The following is a 7166-nucleotide window of genomic DNA, read 5'->3' on the forward strand; positions in this document are numbered from 1 at the left end:
CTTACCCCTCCCCTTACCCCCCTCCCCTTACCCCCTCCCCTTACCCCCTCCCCTTACCCCCCTCCCCTTACCCCCTCCCCTTACCCCCTCCCCTTACCCCCTCCCCTACCCCCCTCCCCCTTTCCCGCTTCCCTTTCCCCCTTTCCCCCTCCCCTTCCCCCATTCCCCCTCCCCTTCCCCCCCTCCCCTTCCCCCTCCCCCTCCCCTTTCCCCCTCCCCATCCCCTTTCCCCTCTCCCTCCCCTTTCCCCCTCTCCCTCCCCTATCCCCCCTTTCCCCCTCCCCTTCCCCCCTCCCCTTCCCCCTCCCTCTCCCCTTTGCCCCTCCCCATCCCCTTACCCCCTCTCCCTCCACTCTCCCCCTCCCCCTCCCCTTTCCCCCTCCCCTTCCCCCTCTCCTTCCTCCTCCCCCTTCTCCCTCCCCTTCCCCTTCTCCCTCCCCTTCCCCCTCCCCTTTCCCCGCCCCTTTCCCCACCCCTTTCCCCCTCCCCTTTCCCCCCCTTTCCCCCTTTCCCCTCCCCTTTCACCCTCTCCCGCTCCCCGACCCCTCCCCTCTCCCCTCCCCTTCCCTCTCCCCTCCCCTACCCCTTACCCCCGCCCCTTTCCCCCACCCCTCCCCCTCCCTTTCCCCCCTTCCCTTTCCCCCTTTCCCTTTCCCCCTACCCTTTCCCCCACCCCTTTCCCCACCCCTTTCCCCCACCCCTTTCCCCCACCCCTTTCCCCCACCCCTTCCCCCCACCCCTTTCCCCCACCCCTTCCCCCTCCCCTTCCCCCTCCCCTTCCCCCTCCCCTTCCCCTTCCCCGTTCCCTTTCCCCCCTCCCCTTTCCCCCTCCCCTTTCCCCTCCCCTTTCCCTGTCCTCCTCCCCTTTCCCCGTTTCCCTCCCCTTTCCCCATCCCCCTCCCCTTTCCCCGTCCCCCTCCCCTTTCCCCTCCACTTTCCCCCTCCCCTTTCCCCTTCACCTTTCCCCCTCCCCTTTCCCCTTCACCTTTCCCCCTCCCCTTTCCCCTTCACCTTTCCCCGTCCCTTCCCCTTTCCCACTACACCTCCCCTTCCTCTTTCCCCCTCCCCTTTCCCCCTTTCCCCCTCCCCTTTCCCCCTCCCCTTTCCCCTCCCCTTTCCCCCTCCCCTTTCCCCCTCCCCTTTCCCCCTCCCTTTCCCCCTCCCCCTCCCCTTACCCCCTCCCCTTACCCCCCTCCCCCTACCCCCCTCCCCTTACCCCTCTACCCTTTCCCCCTCCCCTTTCCCCCTCCCCTTTCCCCCTCCCCTTCCCCTCCCCTTTCCCCCTCCCCTTTCCCCCTCCCCTTTCCCCCTTCCCTTTCCCCCTTTCCCTCCCCTTGCCACTCCCCCTCCCCTTTCCCCCTCCCCCATCCCCTTTCCCCCTCCCCCTCCCCTTTCCCCCTCCCCCCTCCCCTTTTCCCCTCCCCCTCCCCTTTCCCCCTCCCCCTCCCCCCTCCCCTTTCCCCCTCTCCTTCCTCCTCCCCCTTCTCCCTCCCCTTCCCCTTCTCCCTCCCCTTCTCCCTCCCCTTTCCCGCCCCTTTCCCCTCCCCTTTCCCCCTCCCCTTTCCCCCTTTCCCCCTCCCCTTTCACCCTCCCCTTTCCCCCTCCCCTTTCCCCCTCCCCCTCCCCCTCCCCTTTCCCCCTGCCCTTTCCCCACCCCTTTCCCCCACCCTTTTCCCCTTCCCCTCCCCTTTCCCTTTTTCCCCTTCCCCTTCCTCTTCCACTCCCCTTCCCTTTCCCCTTTTCCCCTTCCCCCTACCCTATTCCCCTTCCCCTCCCCTTTCCCCTTCCCCTCCCCTCTCCCCCTCCCCTCCCCTTTCCCCCTCTCCCCTCCCCTTTCCCCCTCCCCTCCCCTTTCCCCCTCCCCTCCCCTTACCCCCCTCCCCTCCCCTTTCCCCCTCCCCCTCCCCTTTCCCCCTCCCCCTCCCCTTTCCCCCTCCCCCTCCCCTTTCCCCCTCCCCCTTTCCCCCTCCCCTCCCCTTTCCCCCTCCCCCTCTCCTTTCCCCCTCCCCTTTCCCCCTCCCCCTCCCCTTTCCCCCTCCCCCTCCCCTTTCCCCCTCCCCTTTCCCCCTCCCCTTTCCCCCTCCCCTTTCCCCCTCTCCTTCCTCCTCCCCCTTCTCCCTCTCCTTCCTCCTCCCCCTTCTTCCTCCCCTTCCCCTTCTCCCTCCGCTACCCCCCCTCCCCTTTCCCCGCCCCTTTCCCCTCCCCTTTCCCCCTCCCCTTTCCCCTCCCCTTTCCCCCTTTCCCCCTCTCCCCTCCCCTTTCCCCCTCCCCTTTCCCCCACCCCTTTCCCCGTCCCCCTCCCCTTTCCCAGTTTCCCTCCCCTTTCCCCGTCCCCCTCCCCTTTCCCCTCCCTTTTCCCCTCCCCTTTCCCCCTCCCCTTTCCCCCTTTCCCTTTCCCCCTACCCTTTCCCCCTCCCCTTTCCCCCACCCCTTTCCCCCACCCCTTTCCCCCACCCCCTTTCCCCCACCCCTTTCCCCCACCCCTTTCCCCCACCCCTTCCCCCTCCCCTTCCCCCTCCCCTTCCCCGTTCCCTTCCCCCCTCCCCTTTCCCCCTCCCCTTTCCCCCACCCCTTTCCCCCTCCCCTTTCCCCCTCCCCTTTCCCTGTCCTCCTCCCCTTTCCCCGTTTCCCTCCCCTTTCCCCATCCCCCTCCCCTTTCCCCGTCCCCCTCCCCTTTCCCCTTCACTTTCCCCCTCCCCTTTCCCCTTCACCTTTCCCCTCCCCTTTCCCCTTCACCTTTCCCCGTCCCTTCCCCTTTCCCACTACAACTCCCCTTCCCCTTTCCCCACCCCTTTCCCCCACCCCTTTCCCCCTCCGCTTTCCCCCTCCCCTTTCCCCCTCCCCTTTCCCCTCCCCTTTCCCCCTCCCCTTTCCCCCTCCCCTTTCCCCCTCCCCTTTCCCCCTCCCCTTTCCCCCTTTCCCCCTTTCCCCTCCCCTTCCCACTCCCCCTCCCCATTCCCCTCCCCCTCCCCGTCCCCTTTCCCCCTCCCCCTCCCCCTCTCCTTCCTCGTCCCCCTTCTCCCACCCCTTCCCCTTCTCCCTCCCCTTCCCCTTCTCCCTCCCCTTCCCCCTCCCGTTTCCCCGCCCCTTTCCCCTCCCCTTTCCCCCTCCCCTTTCCCCCTCCCCTTTCCCCCTTTCCCCCTCCCCTTTCCCCCTTTCCCCCTCCCCTTTCCCCCTCCCCTTTCCCCCTCCCCCTCCCCTTTCCCCCTGCCCTTTCCCCACCCCTTTCCCCCACCCTTTACCCCTTCCCCTCCCCTTTCCCTTTTTCCCCTTCCCCTTCCTCTTCCACTCCCCTTCCCTTTCCCCTTTTCCCCTTTTCCCCTTCCCCCTACCCTATTCCCCTTCCCTCCCCTTTCCCCTTCCCCTCCCCTTTCCCCCTCCCCCTCTCCCCTCCCCTTTCCCCCTCCCCTCCCCTTTCCCCCTCCCCCTCCCCTTTCCCCCTCCCCCTCCCCCTCCCCTTTCCCCCTCCCCCTCCCCTTTCCCCCTCCCCTTTTCCCCCTCCCCCTCCCCTTTCCCCCTCCCCCTCCCCTTTCCCCCTCCCCTTTCCCCCTCCCCTTACCCCCTCTCCTTCCTCCTCCCCCTTCTCCCTCTCCTTCCTCCTCCCCCTTCTCCCTCCCCTTCCCCTTCTCCCTCCGCTACCCCCTCCCTTTCCCCTCCCTTTCCCCCTCCCCTTTCCCCCTTTCCCCCTCCCCTTTCCCCCTCCCCTTTCCCCCTCTCCCCTCCCCTTTCCCCCTCCCCTTTCCCCCACCCCTTTCCCCATCCCCCTCCCTTTCCCCATTTCCCTCCCCTTTCCCCGTCCCCCTCCCCTTTCCCCTCCCCTTTCCCCTCCCCTTTCCCCTCCCCTTTCCCCCTCCCCTTTCCCCTCCCCTTTCCCCTTCACCTTTCCCCCTTTCCCCGCCCCTTTCCCCCTCCCCTTACCCCCTCCCCTTACCCCCTCCCCTTACCCCCTCCCTTACCCCCTCCCCTTACCCCCTCCCCTTACCCACTCCCCTTTCCTGCTTTCCCCCTCCCCTTTCCCCCTTTCCCCCTCCCCCTCCCCTTTCCCCCTTTCCCCCTCTCCCTCCCCTTTCCCCCTTTCCCCCTCTCCCTCCCCTTTCCCCCTTTCCCCCTCCCCTTCCCCCTCCCCCTCCCCTTTCCCCCTCCCCATCCCCTTTCCCCCTCTACCTCCCCTTTCCCCCTCTACCTCCCCTTTCCCCCTCCCCCTCCCCTTTCCCCCTCCCCTTTCCCCCTCCCCTTTCCCCCTCTCCCTCCCCTTTCCCCCTCCCCTTTCCCCCTCTCCCTCCCCTTTCCCCCTCCCCTTTCCCCCTCTCCCTCCCCTTTCCCCCTCCCCTTTCCCCCTCCCCTTTCCCCCTCTCCCTCCCCTTTCCCCCTCTCCCTCCCCTTCCCCCTCCCCTTTCCCCCTCTCCCTCCCCTTTCCCCCTCCCCTTTCCCCCTCTCCTTCCTCCTCCCCCTTCTCCCTCCCCTTTCCCCCTCCCCTTTCCCCCTCTCCCTCCCCTTTCCCCCTCCCCTTTCCCCCTCTCCTTCCTCCTCCCCCTTCTCCCTCCCCCTTCTCCCTCCCCTTCCCCTTCTCCCTCCCGTTCTCCCTCCCCTTCCCCTTCCCCCTCCCCTTCCCCCTCCCCTTTCCCCGCCCCTTTCCCCTTCCCTTTCCCCGCCCCTTTCCCCTCCCCTTTCCCCCTCCCCTTTCCCCGCCCCTTTCCCCTCCCCTTTCCCCTCCCCTTTCCCCCTCCCCTTTCCCCCTCCCCTTTCCCCCTCCCCTTTCCCCCTCCCCTTTCCCCCCTTTCCCCCTCCCCTTTCCCCCTTTCCCCCTCCCCTTTCCCCCTCCCCTTTCCCCCTCCCCCTCCCCAACCCCTCCCTCTCCCCTCCCCTACCCTACCCCTTTCCCCCTCCCCTTTCCCCCTCCCCTTCCCCCCCTTTCCCCCTCCCCTTTCCCCCTTTCCCCCTCCCCTTTCCCCTCCCCTTTCCCCCTCCCCTTTCCCCCTCCCCCCTCCCCTACCCCTCCCTCTCCCCTCCCCTACCCTACCCCTTTCCCCCACCTCTTTCCCCACCCTTCCCCCTCCCTTTTCCCCTTTCCCTTTCCCCCTACCCTTTCCCCCTCCCCTTTCCCCCACCCCTTTCCCCCACCCCTTTCCCCCTCCCCTTTCCCCCACCATTTTCCCCCACCCCTTTCCCCCACCCCTTTCCCCCACCCCTTTCCGCCACCCATTTCCGCCACCCCTTCCCCCTCCCCTTTCCCCCTCCCGTTTCCCCTCCCCTTTCCCCTCCCCTTTCCCCTTCACCTTTCCCCTTCCCCCCGCCCCTTTCCCCCTCCATTTCCCCCTCCCCTTACCCCCTCCCCTTACCCCCTCCCCTTACCCCCTCCCCTTACCCCCTCCCCTTACCCCCTCCCCTTACCCCCTCCCCTTTCCCGCTTCCCTTTCCCCCTTTCCCCCTCCCCTTCCCCCTTTCCCCCTCCCCTTCCCCCTCCCCTTCCCCCTCCCCCTCCCCTTTCCCCCTCCCCCTCCCCTTTCCCCTCTCCCTCCCCTTTCCCCCTCTCCCTCCCCTTTCCCCCTTTCCCCCTCCCCTTCCCCCCTCCCCTTCCCCCTCCCCCTCCCCTTTGCCCCTCCCCATCCCCTTACCCCCTCTCCCTCCCCTTTCCCCCTCCCCCTCCCCTTTCCCCCTCCCCTTCCCCCTCTCCTTCCTCCTCCCCCTTCTCCCTCCCCTTCCCCTTCTCCCTCCCCTTCCCCCTCCCCTTTCCCCGCCCCTTTCCCCACCCCTTTCCCCCTCCCCTTTCCCCCTTTCCCCCTCCCCTTTCACCCTCTCCCCTCCCCGACCCCTCCCTCTCCCCTCCCCTTCCCTCTCCCCTCCCCTACCCCTTACCCCCGCCCCTTTCCCCACCCCTCCCCCTCCCTTTCCCCCTTCCCTTTCCCCCTTTCCCTTTCCCCCTACCCTTTCCCCCTCCCCTTTCCCCACCCCTTTCCCCCACCCCTTTCCCCCACCCCTTCCCCCCCCACCCCTTCCCCCCACCCCTTTCCCCCACCCCTTCCCCCTCCCCTTCCCCCTCCCCTTCCCCTTCCCCGTTCCCTTTCCCCCCTCCCCTGTCCTCCTCCCCTTTCCCCGTTTCCCTCCCCTTTCCCCATCCCCCTCCCCTTTCCCCGTCCCCCTCCCCTTTCCCCTCCACTTTCCCCCTCCCCTTTCCCCTTCACCTTTCCCCCCTCCCCCTTTCCCCTTCACCTTTCCCCCTCCCCTTTCCCCTTCACCTTTCCCCGTCCCTTCCCCTTTCCCACTACACCTCCCCTTCCTCTTTCCCCCTCCCCTTTCCCCCTCCCCTTTCCCCCTCCCCTTTCCCCCTCCCCTTTCCCCCTCCCCTTTCCCCCTCCCCTTTCCCCCTCCCCTTTCCCCCTCCCCTTTCCCCCTCCCCCTCCCCTTACCCCCTCCCCTTACCCCCCTCCCCTTACCCCCCCTCCCCTTACCCCTCTCCCCTTCCCCCTCCCCTTTCCCCCTCCCCTTTCCCCCTCCCCTTCCCCTCCCCTTTCCCCCTCCCCTTTCCCCCTCCCCTTTCCCCCTCCCCTTCCCTTTCCCCCCTCCCCTTTCCCCCTCCCCTTCCCCCTTCCCTTTCCCCCTTTCCCCTCCCCTTGCCACTCCCCCTCCCCTTTCCCCCTCCCCCATCCCCTTTCCCCCTCCCCCTCCCCTTTCCCCTCCCCCTCCCCTCCCCTCCCCTTTCCCCCTCTCCTTCCTCCTCCCCCTTCTCCCTCCCCTTCCCTTCTCCCTCCCCTTCTCCCTCCCCTTTCCCCGCCCCTTTCCCCTCCCCTTTCCCCTCCCCTTTCCCCCTCCCCTTTCCCCCTTTCCCCCTCCCCTTTCCCCCTCCCCTTTCCCCCCTCCCCTTTCCCCCTCCCCCTCCCCCCTGCCCTTTCCCCCTGCCCTTTCCCCACCCCTTTCCCCCACCCTTTTCCCTTCCCCTCCCCTTTAACTTTTTCCCCTTCCCCTTCCTCTTCCACTCCCCTTCCCTTTCCCCTTTTCCCCTTCCCCCTACCCTATTCCCCTTCCCCTCCCCTTTCCCCTTCCCCTCCCCTCCCTCTCCCCCTCCCCTCCCCTTTCCCCCTCTCCCCTCCCCTTTCCCCCTCCCCTCCCCTTTCCCCCTCCCCTCCCCTTACCCCCTCCCTCCCCTTTCCCCCTCCCCCTCCCCTTTC

The sequence above is a fragment of the Scyliorhinus torazame genome, chromosome 16, assembly GCF_047496885.1.
Source record: "Scyliorhinus torazame isolate Kashiwa2021f chromosome 16, sScyTor2.1, whole genome shotgun sequence".
NCBI classification, from domain to species: Eukaryota; Metazoa; Chordata; class Chondrichthyes; order Carcharhiniformes; family Scyliorhinidae; genus Scyliorhinus; species Scyliorhinus torazame.